The sequence below is a fragment of the Balaenoptera borealis genome, assembly GCF_965194805.1.
Source record: "Balaenoptera borealis genome assembly, contig: HAP1_SCAFFOLD_1288, whole genome shotgun sequence".
Taxonomy (NCBI): domain Eukaryota; kingdom Metazoa; phylum Chordata; class Mammalia; order Artiodactyla; family Balaenopteridae; genus Balaenoptera; species Balaenoptera borealis.
In genome coordinates this window covers 116,121-138,589 of record NW_028122931.1, presented here as the reverse complement: position 1 = coordinate 138,589, position 22,469 = coordinate 116,121, and the positions used below count along the sequence as shown (strand labels likewise).

Below are 22,469 nucleotides of genomic sequence, written 5' to 3'. Positions count from 1 at the left end.
AGGGAACTATATTCAGTATCCTGGGATAAGCCATAACGGAAAAGAAAAAAGTTTTATTTATAGGTTCCATCCCTAACTGAGCTGGCCCATCGCCTCCCATGGTTCTAAGTGCAGCCCGAGGCTGCAGACTTCCCACCGTGGTCTTCAGCTCCAGAGCAAGCCACCTGCGAACCACCCACATCTTCCCAGCGGCTGGCAACTCTCCTTTGCTACTGATTCCAAGACACATCCAAATAGCAAAAATGTGACCATGAAAAGAAACTCAGGCATGTTCAAATCAGGGAAATAACATTCTTAGCTCTGTTCAGTACTCGCTTAATTTTACAAGAGCTTAGAGTTACAAAAAAGTTGCAAAGATCTGTACAGAGGGCCGTGGACCCTGACCCAGTACCCCTATTTCCAACTCGTTAGTACCTTAGTACGAGATGTTTATCCAACTAAGGAACCAAGATGGATACATTGTTATTAACTAAAGTCCACACTTTATTAGAATTTCCCTAGTGTTCCCCTAACATCCTTTTTCTGTCCCAGTCTCCTCTGGGCTGTGACATTTCTCAGACGTCGCTGGGTTTTGATACCTTGAAAGTTTTGAGGACTGGTCAGGTGTTTTGTCCCTCAATTTGTTTGTCTGTTTGTTTTCTGGTGTTTTCTTATGGTTGGTCTGGAGTTATGGGGTTTGGGGCGGAAGACCCAGACAGAGATAAAAATGCCATTCTCCTCAGGTCACATCAAGGATACACACCATCAACGGGACTTATGACAAACGATTTTACCCTTGATCACCTGGCCAGTATCGTCTTTTTTTTCTTGCTGCGTTGGGTCTTCGTTGCGTGTGGGCTTCAGTAGTTCTGGCTCCCAGGATCTAGAGTGCAGGCTCAGTAGTTGTGGCCCACGGGCTTAGTTGATCTGCGGCACCTGGGATCTTCCCGGACCAGGGCTTGAACCTGTGTCCCCTGCATTGGCAGGCGGATTCTTTTCTTTTCTTTTTTTCTTTTGCAACCAAAACTTTAATCCCAAGGATTCTCACAAAACATATTACAAATGACAGCATGAAAAAAAAAAATTGCACAGTAACTCAAAGTTCAGCTCTACAATATACTCTTAATCTGGCAGGACATAGGTATCTTGATAATCTCAAATTTCCAAAAAATATTACAAAGAGCTATGTATTCATGTACAGCAATCACAGAGGGGATGTATGACCTAACTCAAAGGTAAACTAACTTCCTTGAAACTTCTTAGATTTTAAACTCCCTGGACAACCTCTTGTCCGGTGTGAAGACTAGTGGAATTTTTAAACCTCTAATCTAGGGTAAGGGTGCGGCTTTCATTTTTACCTGCTGGCTTGGGTTCACAGCACCTTTTAAAGACTGCTTGCTTAACTACAGCTGCATACCATATCCCAGCTACAGAAAGTCTTTTCAATGTTTGCCAGTGTTGTTTCCATAATAGTAAACATCACACTTTAGGTGGGCAGGAGTTAGAGTTTTATTATCAGTCTAGGCAAGACCAAAAATTCAAAGCAAGTTCAATTTTGCTTAAGGGAACATTGTAAGGTAACAATTCTTCATATTACATGCCTCACAGGACCCATTTCAAACCATAGAGAATGACACCTTTATGTGTCACTCTCCCAAGAGACAAACAAATGTGAACAACTAAAACATTTAAAAAGTGCACCAAGCTTCGGAAGTCTCAAACAAAACTTGAATTTTCTGTACATACTCCTGCCAAATGAAGTTATTGCCTGTACACCACTCCTCTTGCAAAGTGGTCTTCTATTTCCTTTCATCTGACCTAGATCGGCTAGGAGACCTAGAGAAAGATCAGGACGGCTTGTGATTTCTCTCTTGGGACAGGGATCTCTCTCTTCTCCTATATCTAGAAAGGGACCTGCTCTGGCTGACGGAGAAGGCTCTCCATCTTGGAGATGTGTGGGAGGTGGAGGACTCCTCCTCCCATAATCATCTCGAGGGCGACGACCCCAAGAAGGAGGCAGTCACGATTTCGACTTCTCTTTTCCCATTCGACAGGTCCACTCTTACTCGGCAGCCACATAGTGTTCTCCCATCTAGTTCTCGGACAGCATCGGTTGCATCTCGGGGATCTTCACATTCAACGAGAGCGAAGCCGGGAGGGTTTTTAGCACCCCACACACTTCAGAGTGGTCCATAATAGCCTAAAGCTCGTTCCAATTCAGCCTTGTTACCACTGTTTCCAAGATTCCCTACATAAACTTTACAGTCCAACGGACAGGAATCACGTTGCAAGACTCTCGTGGCTCCTGGGTTTCACGGGCCACAGGGTGGTCCCGGGCCTCTAGAATCTGGTAGCTGAATCTGCTCGCACAAGCTGTCCTGTGGGGATGCGTTTCCCCCTATGTGTCCAGCCCGGGGCCCTGCTGTCTTGGCCCGGCCTCCCGGGTGAGAGGGTGAACCCCAGCTCCCTGGAGCAGACACTCAGAGCCCTGGTGACCGGACTCACGGCTGATGGGGCTGGAGCGGTGGCTGGATGCGTGTGGCCAGCCTGGTGGTGTTTGGCCCCGTCTGCAGTTCCAGCTCCAGCTGAGAAAGAGCCTCCCTGTGTTACTTTCTCCTGGTTGTGTAAGGATCCCCGGTGTCATTTGACAGAAATGTAGACGGTGTGTTCTTTCTCTCTTTTCTCCCTGCTTCCTCTCCTCCCTCTCTGCCTCCCTCTCTCCCTGTACCTCTTTCCCTGTTCCGCTCTCCCTCTACCTCTTTCCCATTCCACCTCTCTCTCCCTCTCTGTCTCTTCCTCTATCCCTCCCTCTCTCCCTCTCCCTCCCTCTCCCTCTTTCCTCTCCCTCTCTCCCTCTCCCTCTCTCCCTCTTCCCTCTCTCCCTCTTCCCTCTGCCTATTTCCTCTGCCTCTTTCCTCTCCCTCTTCCCTCTCCTCTTTCCCTCTCCTTCTCTCCCTCCCCTCTCCCTCTGGGAGGGAGTGAGGGAGATGGAGAGATGGAGGGAGCGGGAGAGTTAGACGGAGAGGGAGAGGGAGAGGGAGAAGAGGGAGGAAAGGGAGGGAGGAAACGTCTCTCCCTCCCTCCCTCCCTCTCCTCCCTTTCCCTCTCCCTCAGTCTCTCCGTCTCCCTCACTCCCTCTCAGAGAGGGAGAGACGGAGGGAGAGGCAAAGACAAGAGAGAGGGGGAGAGGGAGAGAGGGAGGGGGAGAGAGAGGGGGGAGAGAGGGAGAGCTCTCTTCCTCCCTTCCTCTCCCTCTCTCCTCCTTCTCTCCCTCTCTCCCTCACCCTCTCTCCCTCTCCCTCCCTCCATCACTTTCCCTCCTTCTCCCTCTCCCTCTCTCCCTCCCAGAGAGGGAGAGACAGAGGGAGAGGGAGAGGGGGGAGACAGGGACACGGAGAGGGAGGGAGGGAGGGAGGGAGGGAGACAGAGAGGGAAGCAGGCACCCTCTCGCCTTCTCCCTCTCCCTACCTCCTTCTCCGACTCCCCCTCTCCTCTCCCTCTGTCTCTCCCTCTCCCTCCCTCCCTCTAGGAGAGGGAGAGGGAGAGGAAGGGAGGGAGAGGGAGAGAGGGAGGGGGAGGGAGACGGAGAGGGAGAAACGTGTCGCCCTCCTTCCCTCTCCCTCCCTCGCCCTTTCCCTTCCTCTCTCCCTCTCCCTCCCTCTGTCTCACCCTCTCCCTCCCTCTGTCTCTCCCTCTCCCTCACTCCCTCCCAGAGAGGGAGAGATGGAGGGAGAGGGAGAGACGAGGGAGAGGGGGAGAGGGAGAGAGGGAGGGGGGAGAGAGGGAGGGGGGAGAGAGGGAGAGAAGGAGGAGAGAGGGAAAGGGAGGAATAGACCTCTCTCTCTCTCCCTCTCTCCGTCTCTCCCTCTCTCTCCCTCTCTCTCCCTCTCCCTCTCCCTTGTCTCTGCCTCTTCGTCTCTCTGTCTCTGGGAGGGAGTGAGGGAGATGGAGAGACGGAGGGAGAGGGAGGAGAGGGAGCGAGGAAGAGGGAGAGAGGGAGGGAGGGAGGGAGAGAGGGAGGGAGAGAGGGATAGAGGGAGGGAGGGAAAGATGTCTTTGTCTTTCCCTCCCTCCCTCTATCCCTCTCTCCCTCTCCCCCCTCCCTCTCCTGCTCCCTGTCCCTCTCCCTCCACCTCCTCCCCTCTCCAGAGAGGGAAGGAGGTGGAGGGAGAGGGAGCACGAGAGGGAGAGAGGGAGAGGGAAAGAGGTATAGGAAGAGCGGAACAGGAAAACAGGGACAGGGAAAGGGGGACAGGGAGAGAGGGAGAGGGAAAGAGGGAGAGGGAGAGCAGAGCAGGGAAACAGGGACAGGGAAAGAGGGAGGCAGAGAGGGAGATGGAAACGGGGAAAGGGAGGGGGGACGGACAGAGGGAGAGGGAGAGAGGGACAGGGAAAGAGAGACAGGGATGGAGGGAGGGAGAGAGGGACAGGACAGGGCAAGAGGGACAGGGAGAGAGGGAGGGAGAGAGGGAGGGAGAGAGGCAGAGGGAGAGATGGAGGGAGAGTGAGAGGCAGGGAGGTAGAGGGAGGGAGGGAGGGAGGGAGACAGAGACGAAGACAGAGAGGGAGACAGGGAGAAGGGCTGATGGGGGCTCCCTCCCCCTCCCATCCTCTGCCCACTGCTTTCTCTTTTTTCTGCTTCAACAAACACCAGGCGCCTTTCAGATCAGCCCTGAAGTCCACGTTGATGCTTGGGACGGCCTGACCTCCCCGCTACCTTCCAGCCCAGGACCACAGCTGGGAGATGAAGTCTGCGGGGCCCTGGGGGGGGGGGCAGCGGCGGCGGAGGTGGTGGAGGCAGGCACCTCCTCTGACGCCCAATCTCTCCTCCTTTACGAGGCAGCCGCCAGCTCCCCTCCCTGACTCCCCAAGATTTGGGGCCATTTTAATATGTGTCGATAATGCCATGAGCTACTATTTAACTTTTCCACGAGGACCCATCTCCCGAAATGCAGTGGTTTTCAGGCTTGGCTGCACTAGAGAACCCCCAGGGAAAGGAGAGACGTCTGTACCTCCCTCTCTCTCCCTCTCCCTCCGTATCTCCTTCTGGCTCTCTCCCTCTCCTTCTGGGGTGATGCCCGATGAGCTCAGATTCGCAGATGTTCCCCCCATCCCCTCTCTGTGCCTTGCGTGGGGCCTGGGCCTTCTCACTGTGGCCCGGGAACAGCCTCGACATTCAGACATCGGTTCCTGCAAGGACACTTGCGTTTGGTCCATACCGCATGTGGCTGCAGTCTGTGCTTCTCCCGTTTAGCATCTTCAGTAGATGGGGGCTGTGCATGAGCCCTTCATCTTCCCCGCAGACACCACTGGTGCTTGCTCGGCCTCGCGGGTGATGTCCACGGGGGACAGACCTGTGTCCCCACCTTCTTGGGCTGCAGACAGGCCACATTGGTCCTGTGGTGACTGGGGGCTCCCAGGAGAACCCCACCGCAGACCCAGAGAGGTGGCCCCAGAGAAGGTGGCGTACGCCTGGGGCCAGGCCTCACCAGCCAACCATGGGCCACCTGCAGCAACAGGTCTCTCGCCGTCCAGGGGCTGGGTGTTCGGGCGCCGTGGGGATGAGCTGCTGTCTGCACGGCAGCCAAGTTTGTATTGTTGAGCCCGGGGAGGCCCCTGGGTGGCTCCTGGAGAGCCTGGTCACATTTCTTCCTGCCCTTGGCCTTAGAGCTCATCATGGTTCACACCGTTTCTGTTTCCAAAAGGACCTGTGTTCATAAAGACCACATGTTAGGACAGCACCAAAGTGTCTAGAAATCCAGGCCAGGAGGAGGAGGGAGGGGGTTTGGCTGTGCCTGCCAGTGGCCTGAGAGCCCTCCCACCCACAGAGACCTGGCCCGGGGCCTGTGGGGAGGGCGTGGCCCACGGTCCCCAGCGCTGGCTGTCTCTGGGTTCCAGGAGAACTGCGCGATCCTCGGGGAGCTGGTAAGGCTGCAGGCTCAGAAGTCCCGCCTGCTGGGATTCAGCACGCGTGCCGACTCTGTGCTGGAGATGAACATGGCCAAGACCAGCCAGGTGGTGGCCACTTTCCTAGGTAACCCCGCCTCCCCGAGTCCCAGTGGGGACGGGGGTCAGGTGGACCTTGACTGGACGTGGTGCTGCCTGAGACCCCACTGTGTCAGCCCTTGGGGGTCGCCTTCCCCAACCCTTCATTCTGCCTCGAGGGGCGTGGGGTGGGGGGCGGCTGGGCGGCTGCCACAGGGACATAGCTGAGCCTCTCCCCTCCGCCCGCAGATGAGCTGGCCCAGAAGCTGAAGCCCCTCGGGGAGCAGGAGCGGCCCTGATCCTGGAGCTAAAGAAGGCTGAGTGCCAGAGGCGGGGCCTGCACTTTGATGGGCCCATCAACGTCTAGGACCTGCGCTACTACATGAACCAGGGGGAGGAGACGCGCTACCACGTGGACCAGTACCTGCTCAATGAGTCCTTCCCCATGCAGGTGGTCACGCGCGGGCGGCTGGGCATCTCCCAGGAGCTGCTGGGGCTGACCTTCGACCTGGAGGAAGGCGCCAACATGCGTCACGAAGATGAAGATGTGAGGCTCTACACGGTCCGGGACGCGGCCTCGGGCAAGGTCATCCATCAGCAAGTTCTACCTGGACCTCTACCCTCGGTGCATGCGTGGGGGAACCTGTCGGCCGTGGGCCGGGGCTCCTCTGTGGTAGCGGGGCCTCACCCGCGTCCCTCCCCAGGGAAGGGAAGTCCGGGCACATGGCCTGCTTTGGCCTGCAGCCGGGCTGCCTGCAGCAGGACGGGAGGTGCCAGATTGCCATCGCGGCCATGGTGGCCAACTTCACCAAGCCTACGCCCAACCCGCCCTCCCTGTTCCAGCATGATGAGCTGGAGACCTACTTCCATGAGTTCTGGCAAGCGATGCACCAGCTCCGCTCCCAGGAGGGTGCGGGCGAGGGGCTGAAGGCAGGGGGCGGGGAGGGCCCGGGCTCTCCCGTGGTCCTCAGGCAGGCCCTCGCCACGGGATTCTTCCGCTGATGTCACCCCGCACGAGGAGACGCTCTCGGTGTCAGTTTCCATCATCAAACCCCACGCACTGGGCGCGTAAACAACGGAAGTGGATGTCCTCGAGACTCTGGAGGCTGGAAGTCCCAGATCAAGGAGTCAGGACTGGTTCCCTGCATGTTAAATACAGGTATTCAAGAGTTGCCTTTAAAAAAGACAAAATAGAAGAAAGGAACGTTGCATGCAAGGCTGGTGACAGGCAGTGATGAGAACCAGAGGTTAGGCTCTGGGGCCGGGAGCACCACGCCCTGTGAGGTCCTGGGGCTGCTGCAAGTCTCGGTGGAGGCTCAGCAAGTCCCAGTGACTTCCCAATGGGGGGGTCCCCAGCTGAGCGTCTGGGCCCAGGACCCAGTGCTCGTTCAGTCTTCCTGCAGTCAGCCCTTCGTCCTGAGAGCGATGCTCTCACAGACTGCAACCGGAGCGCGTGGGGACACTTTACTGAGCTGTGCAGCCGTCACTACTGCCCTGTTCTGGAACATTTCCCTCACCCCAAAAAGGTCCCTCACGCCCTTAGTTATCATTCCCTCCCCTCCCCTGTCCCTGACAACCAGGAACCCACTCTGACTCTGTGGATCTACCTGTTCTGGACGTTTCCCCTCAGTGGGGTCACACCCTGTGTGTCCTTCTGTGTCTGACTTCTCTCGCTGAGCATCGTGTTCTCAGGGTGCATCCACGTGGCAGCGAGTGGCAGGGCTTCACAGCTTTGCGTGGCTGCGGGCCGGAAAAAAGACAAACGAAAAGAAGGGCACATTGCCTGCGACTCTGGTGACAGCCGGGGATGAGAACCAGAGGGTAGGCTCTGGGGCCGGGAGCGCCGCGCCCTGTGAAGCCCTGGCGCTGCTGCCAGTCTCGGCGGGGCACGGGCAGCGCCGTCCCCCAGGAGCTGCTGGACAAGCTCATCAAGTCCCGGCTGGCCAACCCCCGTGCGGCCGGGCCGAGGGAAAGGAAAGGGGCTCCCGGACCGCCCGGCTGGAAAGCACGGCCTGGACACAGTGCCAGCGCCCCCGTCTCCTTCCTCCCGCCCTCCAGGCCTCTTCAACCTGCGCCAGATCGTCCTGGCCAAGGTGGACCAGGCCCTGCACATGCAGACGCCCTCGGACCTGGCCTAGGACAATGCCCGCCTCTGCCAGGAGATCCTCAGGGTCCCAGCCACGCCAGGTAGCCAAGCACACGCCGGGCCCACCTTAGCGGTCGGTTGGCGGCTACTGCCCAGTTCAAGAGGATCCTCTGGTGGTGTGTGAAGGGGGACCGACTGACGGGCTCTGGTCGAGGCCCGCTGACCTCTGGCCTCTTCCTGCCTGGGTTCCTGGGCTGGTCCCTCCAGCTGTGGCGCGCGGAGTCCGAGGGTGGGCTGGGCCTATCTGCACGTGCTTTCTGGAGAGCCTGGAAGAGGCAGGAGAGGGCTTCATACCCCGGACGGAACGCATCGACGAGGTTTGCCCGTGCGTGTCGGTGCGGAGACGCAGTTCACTCCCTCGTGAGCGCTTTAACCCGCGCTCTCCCCGTGCTGGAGGGCGAGCCCTGACTCATCCCTCGGAGCCTCGGGCAGCTGTCCCTGTAAGAGGCTTAGGGGTGAACCCTCGTGAGCTTCAGCAGAAAGTCGGCAAAGATTGAATTGTGTCCCTCCACTGAGTTGCCAGCAAGGTCCCCGTTTTCTAGAAGTGTTGGGCCAATACTCCCTCTAGTGGCAGGGGACTCAGACAGGGCTGCTTTGAGGCCCCAAGCTCTGGGCTCTGGGGAAGGGGCACGGAGCGGCCAGGGGGCCGGGCAGGAACCTCTCCGCGTGTTTCCCAGGGACCCACCTGCCTGCGACTTTCGGCCACCTGGCAGGAAGCTACGACGCCCAGTCCTATGGCTACCTGTGCAGCGAGGTGTACTCCGCGGACACGGTCCACACACTCGTTTCAAGCAGGAGGGCGTCCTGAGTGGCAAGGTGAGAGGCCGGCCTGCCGTGCAGACCAACACGGAGGTCCTTGGCCTGGGCCTAGATGCTTGTGCCGCCCGCCTGGGCCTGCCAGGCTCTGAGGGCCCTGCCCAGAACCCCCTGCTCCCCTGCCCTTTGTTGAGTCACAGCAGAGGTGGCCACACCCACACCCTCTGTGAAGGGGGTGCTCCACCCTCCTGCAGCCCCGCCCCCTCTCCTCAGGTTGCCATGGACTACAGAAGCTGCATTCTGAGGCCAGGGGGCTCCGAGGATGCCAAGGGCATGGTGAAGCTCTTCCTGGGTTGTGACCCCATGCAGGACGCCTTCCTCCTGAGCAAAGGGCTGCAGGTTGAGGGCTGCAAGCCGCCGGCCTGCTGACGGCACGGGGTTTTGCCCCCCCGGGCGGGCCGGGTGCCTTAGCGCCCCGTCGGGGCGGGGGAGGGGCCGTGTGTCCTCCCAGCCCCCGAGTCCCCGGCGGCCAGCCTAGGCCAAAAGTCTCCACCTGGAAGTGTCTGGAAAGCCTGGCATCAAGGCTCCCCCTTGTTGCACTAATGCAATCCCTTCCTGGGGAGCTTTCCTGGTAACAAAACGGTTCTTTGAAAACGCAGCCATTAATAAAAAAGACTCTACTCCTGGTCTCTGCCTGCCGTCCCTTCCACCACAGGAGTGGCATGGGGGCCGTCACACTGGGGGGAGTTCTGACCTTGGTCGGGGATCAGCCCTGGGGCCGTGGGGACGCGTCTGGGTCACTGGGAGACGGCTGAGCTGTGGGGTGAGTTCAGACGGGGATGGTGCCCCGCACCCCGACCGGGCAGGCTCTCCAGTGAGGGGGTGTCAGTTTCCTGCCGGCCTCTCGCCCGTCACTGTTTGGCATCTCGGGGGCTGTGACTGGCTGGAGCTGGTTCTGGCGGTGGGCACAGCTGCGGGAAGCCCGGCTGTGGCTGTCCCTGTCCCCGTGTCCTGTCCTCCTGCTCACGGCCGGCCGGCTGGCTCCCTCTGGTCATCGGCAGCTGCTGAAGTCTGGACCACAGCAAGGGGCCGCCTTCCTGGGTCCTAGCAATTCTTCCCAAAGGCCTTAGGGATGTGTTTTGGTGGCAGTAGGAATTCAGAGAGGGTGCTGCACCACTGGAGCGGTAGGGTGGCTCTGGACCGTCCCGTGTGTCCTTCCCTGGCCTTTGAGCTCCTTGGGAGCCCTGCCTCCACAAAGGACGCCAGGCAGCGGAACGAGGGCGCGGGCGGCGCCCCGACCTTCTCCCCGTGGCCCAGGCGGGCAGGCCGTGCCACGCTCTGTCCTCCCTTCAGCCTGCCCGCCCGTTCTGTTGTTATTTTACCGAAGAGGACACAGACATTCAGAGAGGCTAGGGTCCATGCCTGAGGTCTCATATCCAGTAAGTGTCAGAGCCGGGGTTTGAACCCAGACAGCCTGTCCCGGAGACCGCGCCCTTACCTCTACACAAACCACCTCCTGGTTCCCTTTATTAGCACAAGACTCATTTCCCTGACAAGCCCAGGCCCCATAAAGGCAACCCTGCCTCCCCCACGTGACCAGCCCTTGCCAACTACTCACCCCAGTGGCAGAGGGACGAGCCACACAGGGGACCCGCCCATCTTGGCCATGGGGACACAGACACCCACTCACACCCAGAAGGACCTCCTCTTTACCTTAGGCCACACGCCCATGCCGAAGGAGCTGCTGTCTGCCAGCTGGTGCAGGTACAGTTCTGTCCTGGAAACAGAGAAGGGACCAGAAGTAAGGGAGGACCCACCCACACCAGTGGCCTGGCAGGGCAGGTGGGCATCATGGCACGGGGCTCCACAGAGTGCCCCAGGTGGCCCCGGGGTCTGCCTCAGGCCCTGGCCCTGCCTCCCGAATATTCCTCACTTGCTGCCCTCAATGGGCCCTTCTTAAGTGAAGGCCTTCCAGAAGCTTCCTTACTCCTCAGTTACCCTGCTCTGAAAACTGGGAGTTTCCTCCCTAATCTGCCCTCTCTCCAAAGGGTAAGGTGCCCCTCTGGCCTTAGCCAGGAGGCTCAGGACAGGTTGGGCCTGCCCTTCAGACGGGGGTGGAAGGCAGGAGACAAATGATGGGGGACGCAGAGGCAAATTGAAAATTATCACCCCTCGCCTGGGGTGAGCACTCCCTGGAGCTTCACTAGATAGAACCTTACTCATTCGTTCAACAGATGAGGAAACCAAGGCTCAGAGACAGGGAGCCACATGTCCAAGAATTCCCAGGAGTCAGCGAGGGGCAGAGATGACTCCCTGGGCCACCTCCCCCAGAAGGCCCTCCCAGATGAGTCTTGTGGCTTCTCTGCTGTTCCACCTGGTGCCTCCTCGCCCTGAGCTACCTCAGGTGCACCCAAGGCTCTCACAGAGTTTAGGAGCTTCTGGAAGATTTGGGGTCTGCTGTTCCTTGCCCACCTCCCACGCTGCTGTCAGAACCTGTACCAAAATGTCACCGTCACAGCAGACACCCACCACCACCCCCCAGCGTGTATAAAGAGCCATATGTGAATTATCTCACTTAATCCTGTAAGGTCAGCAGTCAAGGTACTATTTCCACTTTACAGAGGAAGAAACGGAGGTTCAGAGCAGGTGACACCTGGCCAGGTTCACCCAGCCCAGGAGCAGTACCAGGCAGCAAGAATCAGAGGCCAGATTCCTAACCACTGGGCTCCACTGCCTCTCACCTCTGGGCAGAGGCAGGGCTGGGGCCCTGGAGAGCGGAGGCCCTTTGTCTCACTGCCCTCGGCTGTCCCTGCTCAGCCCAGTCGCTCACCTGAGAGCCAGGTCCAATCCGGATAGCATCTGGGAGAAAACCTCGAAACTGCCTTCCCCTTCCAGCTGCGGGGCCACGTGGCTCTTCTCCAACAGCATCGTCTGCCAGGGGAGAGGACAGGCGCCGGTCAGCACGAGGCCCCGCTAGGCTGCCCGCACACCCCCACCAACCCCCAGGCCCACTCTTCGAGGCAGCACCTCAGGCCCCAACTTGGCTGGACGCCTCCAAATCAAAACGTGCCAGGCCTTTGTCTCACTGATTCAGAGTCCACGCAGGCAATCAACGAATGCAACGGGCTCATTCCGATGAAGGAATCCAAGGGTACTAACAATTAACCCAGAGCCGCCCTCCAACACACTCTTATGCAACCGAAGCCCTTAATAACTTGACCCACATGGTGATGCACGGTAGACTTTCAGGGCCGGGACAGAAAGGGATTTATCGTGCACCAGCGAGTCTGGGTATTCTCCTAGCTCCACATACAAACAACCCTTCTAATAACCTAATCCTGTTTTCTGTTCAAACAGAATGTTGGTGGGGGCGGGGGGGGGGGGGGAAGGGGAGGAGCCAGGTGATTTCAGAGAGAGGAACAAACAGGCCATGTGCCTGTCACACACGGGCTGCCGCAGAAGGCCAGCGAGCGCCTGTTTAATTTCAGCTTACGCTTTTAAGACCCAGCTAATGAGCGGCTGAATTATGTATCTACTCATGAATATTTCATCCCTGTGATACTCCGAGGCACAGACGAGCTGGCCTGCTCCAGGAGGAGATGTCTGGGCACTGAGTGAGGTGGGGAGGAGTTGGCCTTGGCCTGGGGAGCGATGACCATTTAGACACATTCCAGGGTCCCAGCTGGAGGCGTGGGCCCTGCTGAGTGGGGCTGAGGCTACTGCAGCCCCAAAGAGCCCCCTCTCCCTCCCACCCAGAGGCCTCACCTGGAGCTGGGCGGCCGTGACTCGGCCTGTGGCGTTCAAGTCCAGTGACATCACCATGGAGCACCGGGTGGCACGGCGGCTGTGGCCGGTGAACACGGAGCCAAAGGCCCGGAGGACAGTGAAGGTGGCTCGAATCTTCTCCACTGGTGGGGCACAGACAGGGCATCACCCGTGGCCCGGGTGCTGCCACCCCCACCTCTCACAGGACCCCATTCTGGCCCCAGGCCCCAGCAGGGGCCCCTCCACTCCCCCAACTCAGCTCTAAGCCACACCTCTTCCGCTGCTGGGCTGGCCCTGTGCTGCAAGCAGGGGCGCGGGGTGAGCAAGAGTGAGCCCAGAAGGGGAGATACACACACCTAGGATTGGTACGATCTGAGTGACAAGGGCTGCCCTAGGGCCTCCTGGGCCTGGTGGAGTCTAGGAGGAGGGCAGAGCATTAACATTCTTGGACCTGCTGTCGGGGAACGCCCATCACAGCCAGCTCAAAAAGCCCAGCAGTCCCAAGCTTTTTAACATAACTATTTAACAAGCACCCACTATGTGCTAGGCACCTGGATACAGCCTAGCCTGACTCCCACTCCCCCAACACACACTTTCAGCAGATCTACATTCTGGGAGGGCCTCTCCTTGCTGTATCCCCAGCTCCTCACAGGGCTCTAACCTGGGCCAGGTGCAGAACAGGTGATCAATAAAGCATTGGAATAAGCCCAGTGGAGAAGCAGGATAGTACAATGGTTAAACAAGCTTGAATATGGCCTCTCCCCGTTGTTAGTCACCTGATTTGGAGCGAATAAATTAACCCCCCTGTGCCTCAGATACCCCATCTATAAGATGGGGGTAATAATAGTACTTACTTACCTCATGTGGTTGCCACAAAGACTAAAAGCTTTAATAATGTAAAGTGCTCAGAACATGCTCCAAATGTGGTGGTGTTAGTATTGTTTGTTATTATTAGAAAAGCAATACTGCCTGGGCCATATATTCTCAGCAGGGGGAATACTGCCCCCAAGAGGGCAGAAACTGATTCTTGAGGATGGGGGCAGTTTTCCTTTCTTATGTATAGAATAGAGCACAGATACACACACACACACACACGTCTGTGTGTGTCTGTATATATATACACACATACACACACACTGCATAAACAAATATATGGTGAATCTATGGCATTAACTTTTCATGGTGGGAGACGATTAGGAGAAAGAACAACTAAAAAGGCTCCTCAGAGGGGCAACAATACATTGAGAACACTGGCCCAGGGGTAACAGCTCTGGAGCCAAACTGTCTGTGTTTGAATCTCGGTGCTAGGATGTATGAGCTGTGTGGCCTTCGGCAAGCTGGTTAACCTCCCTGCGTTTTAATGGCCTCATCTATAAAATTCAAATAATAATAATGTCTACCTTATAGGGATGTTTTAAATAATAAATAAGTTAACCTGCTTGGAATAGAGCCTGGCGCGTAAGTCCTCAGCAAGCATTTACCACGATCCCCATCAATATTGTAATTATTATCACCAACTGACACTATTTTTTATTGAAGTATAGTTGATTTACAATGTTGAAACTCTTTCTTTAATGCCCAGCTCAAACATCATTTCCTCAAGGAAGCCCCCCGGCCCCTTCTCTGTGCTCCCTCCGCCTCTCCCCTCCCCAGCTCGGCCAGCAAGCGGTGCAGAGCACTGGAGTCTGGCACAGATGTGCAGCTGAGTCTCCCTTCCGGCTGTCAGTGCCTCCTTGTCTTTGTTTTTACTTATCGGGTCCTCTGCACAGTCCAGTGGGCTGTGCGCTGCACAAGGACACCACACCTAAGGGCACAGCATTTATATCAGATAGCCATAGGCCTGTATACTTATTAGGATGATGGCCCAGAACGTGGTGGTCAAGTGTTTGGTTCTAACAATGTCAATGCGTGACGACGGTTCCACATGTGGCAGTGAGTGTCTTAGGCAAGGAGTACCTGTTTCTAATTCACACAAAAGTACCCAACAGACTAGGGGTGGCCCTGCCCAGAAGCCAGCACAGGGTCTGCACACAGGTGCTCAGTGAACGCTAGCTGAGCAGATATAAGAAAGAGCCGCCCAGCACCCCCTCTGACTCTCCCTTCCCTTCCCCCACGCCACCGCCCCCACCACGTCCCAGCTGCACGTCACCTGGAGACCACTGTACCTGAGACCCTGCCATCCACACTGCCTGCCATCCCCACCAGGTGCTCCAGGACCTGCTCGCAGCAGGTGGTCTTGCCAGCACCGCTCTGGCCCAGGGCCACGATGCTCTGGTCCCTCTGCTGGCTCAGCAGAGCCCAGTACGCCCGCTGGGCCAGGGAGCCAACGTGGGCGGGTAGGCCATCCCAGCAGCTCCTGGGCACCTGCAGGAAGAGCGCCGGCATCAGCCTTCCCACCCAGCCGGGGCCCAGGGAGCACTCCACAATGCTCCAACCCGGCCTCAGGCCCAGATCCACGTCCATGCCTCCCATCCTACTCCAGCCTTGTCAGAGACGTCGTGCATTTTTCTGGGGAGAGCCCAGCCTGGAGATCTAGTCCTGCCACTGGCTCGCTGTGAGTCCTTGGGCAGCCTTGGACCCTGCTCTGAGCCTGGTCTCTTCTTCAGCCAATGAGAGGCTTGAACTAAAGCTGCATTAGCTCATGGGGCTCATCTCACTTGCTACACAAAGGACTGGATCGTACCTGTCTGAAATGAAGCAGGTGGATAAAATGGCTCAATTGATGAGTGACGTCTGCCATGGAAACAGAATGGGGCATGGGGGAATTGGCGGTACGTGTGCTATGTATTTGCTATAACAGATTTAGATACCGGAAGCCCCTTTGACTTCATTCATTCATCCATCCATACATTCATTCACTCAGTAAAAAAAAAAAAATTCATTGAGTGTCTACTACATAGCAGGCACTAACCCAGGCACTGGGGGCACAACACTACTCAAGGCGAATAAAGGAAATCTCTGCCAACCGTGAGGAGATATCATTATACACCTATTAAGATGGCTAAAAAACCGGTTTTTAATTTTTTTTGACACACTACCAAGTTCTGGTTAAGATGCAGAGCAAGTGGAATTCTCCCACAATGCTACACAATACAGCCACTCTGGAGAACAGCTTGGCAGCCTCTTTTACAGTGATACGTACACTCGTCATCCAACTGAGCAACCCCACTCCTAGGTATTTACCCAAGAGAAATGGACATTTGTGTTCACCAAAAAACCCTCTGTCACTGGTTATATTGAGTAGGTATTCAAAATCATCAACAACCTAGAAACAACCCAAATGTCCCTCAACTAAAGAACTAAGATAACCAACCACCCTGGTTTTAGCACTGAAAGTCCCATGTCCCAGAAAAACCATTCCCTCCCACGGAAACCAGGACAACTGGTCCCCCTCCGAACAGATAAACAAAGCTGTGCAATAAAATACAATAGAATAAAAGAACTAACGGCTCACAGCTGCAACAATATGGGTGAATCTCAAATGCGCTGTGCATTGTGATAAGTGGAAGAAGCCGATTCCAAAGGTTACACGCAGTACAATCCCATTTATATGACTTTTCAGAAAAGGCACAACTAGGGAAAAGGGACAAAAGAACAGATTAGTGGCTGCCCAGGGCGGGACATGGGGGAGGGGATGACCACAAGGGTATGGAGAACTTTTGGGGGTGATGGGAACTGTCCTGTAATTGATGGCAGAGACAGTTTCACAACTATACGTGTTTGTCAAAAACTTACAGAAGTGAACACTAAAAAGGGTGACATTAACTGTATGTAAATTATACCTTAATAAACCTGACTTAAGACAAAAAAAGCCCTGCCTGTAGAGCTTGCTTTCCTTTGGGAGAAGACAGATGATAAAAAACCAACTAATTAAATTATACTCAACGGGAGTCATTTGAAAGCCATGAGCTTGGATGAGATCACCAAGGAAGTGGGCGTTTAAAGAGGGAGACAGAAGAGGTGTAGGGATGGGGCACCCAGACTTGGAGAGATCAGGGACCAGCAAAGGAGGCTGAGAGGGAGGGCCAGCGGGACAGAAGGAAAACCAGGAGAGCGGAATTCCTGAGCTGCGGAAGGGAGTGATGGCAGGAGGAGGGAAGGACCAGCCCCTGAAGTGCTGCTGAGGGTCAAGTCAGAGGAGGCCGGAGAATTGTCCACTGGGCTTGGCAGCATGGAGGTCACTGTGACCTTGACAAATGTCTGCTTAGCGTGGTTTTCAGGGAGAACGGAAGAGGGCGGTGGAGGTAGTGAGGGCAGTAGAAAGGCACCAAAGGGAGCAGGGAAACGGGCCTGGCTGGAGGAGGACCTTGGAAGCCCAGGATGCTAAGCGGGTGACAAGTGGGCTAGCATCCACCCTCCCAGTGGCTTGGCAGGACCAGGGGCACAAACTCCGGTGTGGCGGCCCTCCCCCTCCCCGAACCCCCAGCCTGGGGCTAAGGAGCACCCCCAGTGCACTGTTGGCCTTTCCTACCCCGAGGCCCCCAGGAACAGCAATGAGTCCCCATCCTGACACAAATCAAAAGGCTCACAGACCTACTAGAGAATGGACCTGAGGATATGGGGAGGGGGAAGGGTAAGATGTGACAAAGTGAGAGAGTGGCATGGACATATATACACTATCAAACGTCAAATAGAGAGCTAGTGGGAAGCAGCCGCAGAGCACAGGGAGATCAGCTTGGTGCTTTGTGACCACCTAGAGGGGTGGGATAGGGAGGGTGGGAGGGAGGGAGATGCAAGAGGGAAGAGATATGGGAACATACGTATATGTATAACTGATTCACTTTGTTACACAGCAGAAACTAACACACCATTGTAAAGCAAGTATACTCCAATAAAGATGTTAAAATAAATAAATAAATAAAAAAGGCTCAGCAGGACCCCAAACCTGGCAAAGTAGGACAAGCCGCCACACTGGCTGGACACAGCCTAAGGGAACGCAGCGGGCAGGGGGTCCTGAGGTCCGAGCCTCGGAGCCACCTGCCGCTTTGGAAACATAAAGTTCAAGGGCCAGGCTATCCCAATCGTCAGCCTTCTCAGGCCTGCAGGGGAACAGGGAGGATTCTGCAGACCCAGGCCCCACAGTCACACACAGGTACCCCCTGCATGCTTGCACACGGGCATGCTCAAGGGCACACGCACCCAACAGCTGCAGAGGCCTCTGCACACAGGTGTGCCCATCTACACCCCACGCAGTCACAGCACACTCACCCCAAAAGAGGCCTGCACCCCCAGGCACGCACCCAGCTCCCAGCCACCCGGCAAGCCCAGACCCCCAGTGAGAGAGGCCCCCAGCCCTGCCTGGAGCCCTCCTAGCCCATCTTCAAGGAGGCCTCAGTCCCAGCCTCACCGCAGGTCTCTGCTCCCACCTGGTGGCCATTTGAGGAACCAGAGGGGACTCAGCCAAAGACAGAAGGAAGCTGTGGGTGTGGGAGGCAGCGTGACTTGAGGGGGACCCACGCCCACCGCAGGGTTACAGGGGCTTAGGGGGATCACGGGACTCAAGTTCTTCCTACCAGGTTGGGTCCCAATCCCCGCACTTTTAGGCTCTTTGACCCAGGCCGTGTAGCAGACGCCGCAATCGAGGACAGTCACGGTCGAGAGAACTGGGCTTGCGGAGAGACCTGTGACAAACACCCCTCCCAGGGGCCCCTAAGGAACCAGAGCAGGCTCTCGGGGCCTTGGGCTGCAGTAACAGAAGCACAGCCTGCCTGGCAACGGAGGGGAGAGTGCAGCGTCGCCCTTCCAGGCTAATGAGAACCTACTGTATAGCACAGGGAACTCTACTCAATGCTCTGTGGTGACCTAAATGGGAAGGAAATCCAAAAAAGAGGGGATATATGTATATGTATAGCTGATTCACTTTGCTGTACAGCAGAACTACGCTCAAATAAAATTAATTTTTTAAAAAAGGTGCCTTTTGTTATGTTAATGAGGTGACTTTTGGAAAGCCAAATATATATGAGATGACCAAATATATATATATATATATAATATTTTTTTTTCCTTTCTAGATTACCAGTTTATTATAAAAAGATCTAACTCAGGAACAGCCATATGGAAGAGACGCACAGGGCAAGGTATGGGGAAAGGGGTGCAAAGCTTCCATGCTGTCCCACCTGGCACCTCCCTGGGTACACCAATCCAGAAGCTCTCCAAACTCCATTCTTTTTTTTTTTTTTTTTTAATAATTTTGAAGAACTTTTTTTAAAAATTATTTATTTATTTATTTATTTTAGTTGTGTTGGGTCTTCGTTTCTGTGCAAGGGCTTTCTCTAGTTGTGGCAAGCGGGGGCCACTCTTCATCGCGATGCGCGGGTCTCTCACCATCGCGGCCTCTCTTGTTGCGGAGCACAGGCTCCAGACGCGCAGGCTCAGCAGTTGTGGCTCACGGGCCCACTTGCTCCGTGTCATGTGGCATCTTCCCAGACCAGGGCTCGAGCCCGCGTCCCCTGCATTGGCAGGCAGACTCTCAACCACTGCGCCACCAGGGAAGCCCCAAACTCCATTCTTTTAATTTCACTGAAGCTTCGTTATGTAGACAGGATTAACTGATTCAACCTCAAGCCCCTCTCCCCTTCAAGGGGGTGGGGGGGAGGGTGGAAGAGACTGAAAGTTCCAATCCTCTAATTCTGGTTGGTTCCCCTGGCAACCAGCCCCTTCCTTAGGGGCTTTCCAAAAGTCACCTCATTAACACAAACTCAGGTGTGGTTGAAAGGGTTTTGTTATGAATATCAAAAGACACTCCTATCTGGAAATTCCACGGGGTTTAGAAGTTTTGTGCCAGGAATGAGGGACAAAGACCAAATATATATTTTATTATACCTACTGCCTAATACTAAATCTTACTGCTAATAAGGTAAGTACAATTAAAACGATAGTGAAATACCATTTTCACCTATCAAATTGGCCACATGGAAAAGTCTGATATTACTCTGTGTTGGTGAGGATACTGGGGAACAGGCAATCTCATACACTGCTAGTGCAAGTATGAAGGGCAGCATCTGCTGAAATTTTCAATGCATATTTCCTTTAATCCAGCAAGTCCACTTTTGTGGGCAATTCAGAACCCTCTCTAGAATAAGGGTCCGCAAATTTTTTTTTTCCAAAAAGGGCGAAAATGTAAATATTTTAAGGTTTGGGCCACGTGGGAGATGGCCAAATATATATTTTTGGTCTGAATGACCAAATATGTATTTTTCTTCATAAATCACAATATTGCACCCAGCTCAATAAAAATCTCCAAATGCTTTGCACATCAGCTGGCTTTGACAAGTCTTCACCTCTCCCCCCACCCCCTTCCTCTCTCCCTAAATCATGCTCTGAGTGTTTCTTGAAGAAATAGAAAAATCTTGGCTCCTCCAGCACATTGCCTCTCCACTCTCCATATTTGTGGTTGCCTCACTGACCCAGGTTGGCCACACGTCCCTTGCCAGCCACCTTACAGCCTGGTGAGATCCTGGACCTCCCAGATGGGCCTCCTGGCCTAGGGATGACCAGTAATATTTCTCTCAAATGCTAGCATCTACTGATCTGTAGTTGGGGACTGCCTGGAGTGTTGTATTGAGAAGGATCCTGAGCTATGGCTAAACTAGCAAGAAAGTGTGTGGTGATTGACTAGCAGTGTCTGCCATGGGCGCAGGAATGGTTCGGAGTGGTGCCTGTGCCAAGTATTTGCCATTTCCAGCCTGGGGCTTCCCCTGCCACAGTGAGGCAAGAGGCTGGTCAGTCTTTTGCTGGGAGGCTCCCCTGACTGCTCCATCACAGGGCTGTCTTTCTACCCCTGCTCCCTTGCTACCTGGAGTTTTGCTGTCTAATACGGCAGCCACTAGCCACATGGGGCTATTTCAATTTAAATGAATTAAAATTAAATTAAAACCTCAGGGGCTTCCCTGGTGGCACAGTGGTTAAGAATCCGCCTGTCAATGCAGGGGACACGGGTTTAAGCCCTGGTCCGGGAAGATCCCACATGCCTCGGAGCAACTAAGCCCGTGCACTACAACTACTGAGCCTGCGCTCTAGAGCCGGTGAGCCACAACTACTGAAGCCCACGCACCACAACTACTGAAGCCCGCGTGCTACAGCCCGTGCTCTGCAACAAGAGAAGCTACCACAGTGAGAAGCCCTCACACCACAACGAAGAGCAGCCCCCGCTCGCCGCAACTAGAGAAAACCCGTGCACAGCAACGAAGACTCAACGCAGCCAAAAATAAATAAATAAATAAATAAATAAATAATTTAAAAAACACACACGTAAGATGATTTTTTTAAAAAAGATCTGTATGTAGAACACTGAGCACCTAAGGGCTCGATTATGGGCTGTTATCATTCAAACGGGACTGATACAGAACTTTTCAAAGCTTCTGCTTCTGAGGTTTACACGTGCTGCTATGCCTAAGCCGGAAACTGATCATCACCATCTTTACATCACTTTGTGAAGTCATAACAATGGTGTTATGCATCTAGGGTTTTACAGGCAGTCCCAATTTCACATATTTAACACATTCTCCTGCCAAGAACCAAATACTTTATTTCAAAAATAAAATTACACTTCAGAACATAATATGGTAACCAGAGCCGAACCTAAGCTCCCACAATAACAACCAGAAAACTGGACAAAGTATATGAAGTAACTGTTTTCAGACACAGAAGGGGCTAGAGTCCCTGAAAGAAGGGAAGCAAACTAGGAGGACCCCAGGCTGCGTCAGCTCTTCGCCTGGAGGCACTTTCTGAAATGTGGTGCTGGGAGGGGGACCCAAGCAGACCATGGTGGTCCTGCCGAGGCAAAGGCACCAGGAGTTCACGGAAGACGAGGTGCCTGGAAACACCAGAAAAATAAATGAAATGAAGAGCTATATAGCTATTATAAGCCAGTGGTGATGACAACTTACTAGGATATACTCAATCCAAAAGAAGACTGGAGAAGAAAAAAGCAACAAGGAAACAAATAATACATACGAGATTTAAATCCAACTAAATTGGTAATTATTCAAGTGTAAATGGTCTAAATAGTCTAATTACAAGGCAGAGGTCAGAGAATAGACATACCATGCAAACACTAATATCAAGAAAGCTCGAGTGATTATAACAATATTAGACAAAGTAGACGTCAGAACAAATATATTATTACCAGGACAGACTTCTCATCATGATAAAAGTGGTAGATTCATCAAGATGACATAACAATCATAATGTGTGTGTACTGGGAATTCCCTGGCGGTAAGTGGTTAGGGGTCCATGCTTCCACTGCAAGGGGCACAGGTTCAATCTCTGGTCGGGGGACTAAGATCCCGCAAGCTGCATGGTACGACCAAAAAACAAAAAAATACCGTGTGTACCTATCACAGGAGATGCAACAATGCCTCTCCTAGGCACTTACCAAAGAGAAATGACAGCATTTGTTCACAACAAGACTTGATGAAAAATATCCATAGCAGCTTTACTCATAATTTCCCTGAACTGGAAACAACCCGATGTCCATGAAAAGTGAAGTGTGTTAATAAGTCCATACATTGGAATACTATTCAGCAATAAAAGAAACAAAAATCCCAACACAAGCAACATGATAATGAACCTCAAGGAAGAACATGGTGCTGAGGCAAAGGGGCCAGACCCAAGAGTGCATAGGATTTGATTCTATTGATAGGATGTTCTAGAAAAGGCAAATATAATCTATTGTGACTGGAAGCAGAAGCAGATCAGTGTTTGCCTGGGGCTGGGTGGGATGAGCTATTTAGAAACGGGCCCAGAGTGTACTTTTTAAAGTGATGGAAATGGTCCATATATGGATCGTGGTAACAGGTACGCGGGTGCACACTTTTGTCAAAACTCAAACTCTATA

General features: G+C 54.4%; 1 pseudogene across 1 annotated transcript in view; it reads left to right on the top strand.

Moving 5' to 3' along the window:
- The first annotated feature begins 2,489 nt into the window (after nt 1-2,489).
- Nucleotides 2,490-22,469, top strand: part of LOC309621967 (thimet oligopeptidase-like) — a 56,132-nt pseudogene continuing 36,152 nt past the window's right edge. Inside the window, exon 1 of the transcript in view lies at nt 2,490-2,534. The product of the transcript in view is annotated as a thimet oligopeptidase-like (transcript). The remainder of the gene's footprint in view (nt 2,535-22,469) is intronic.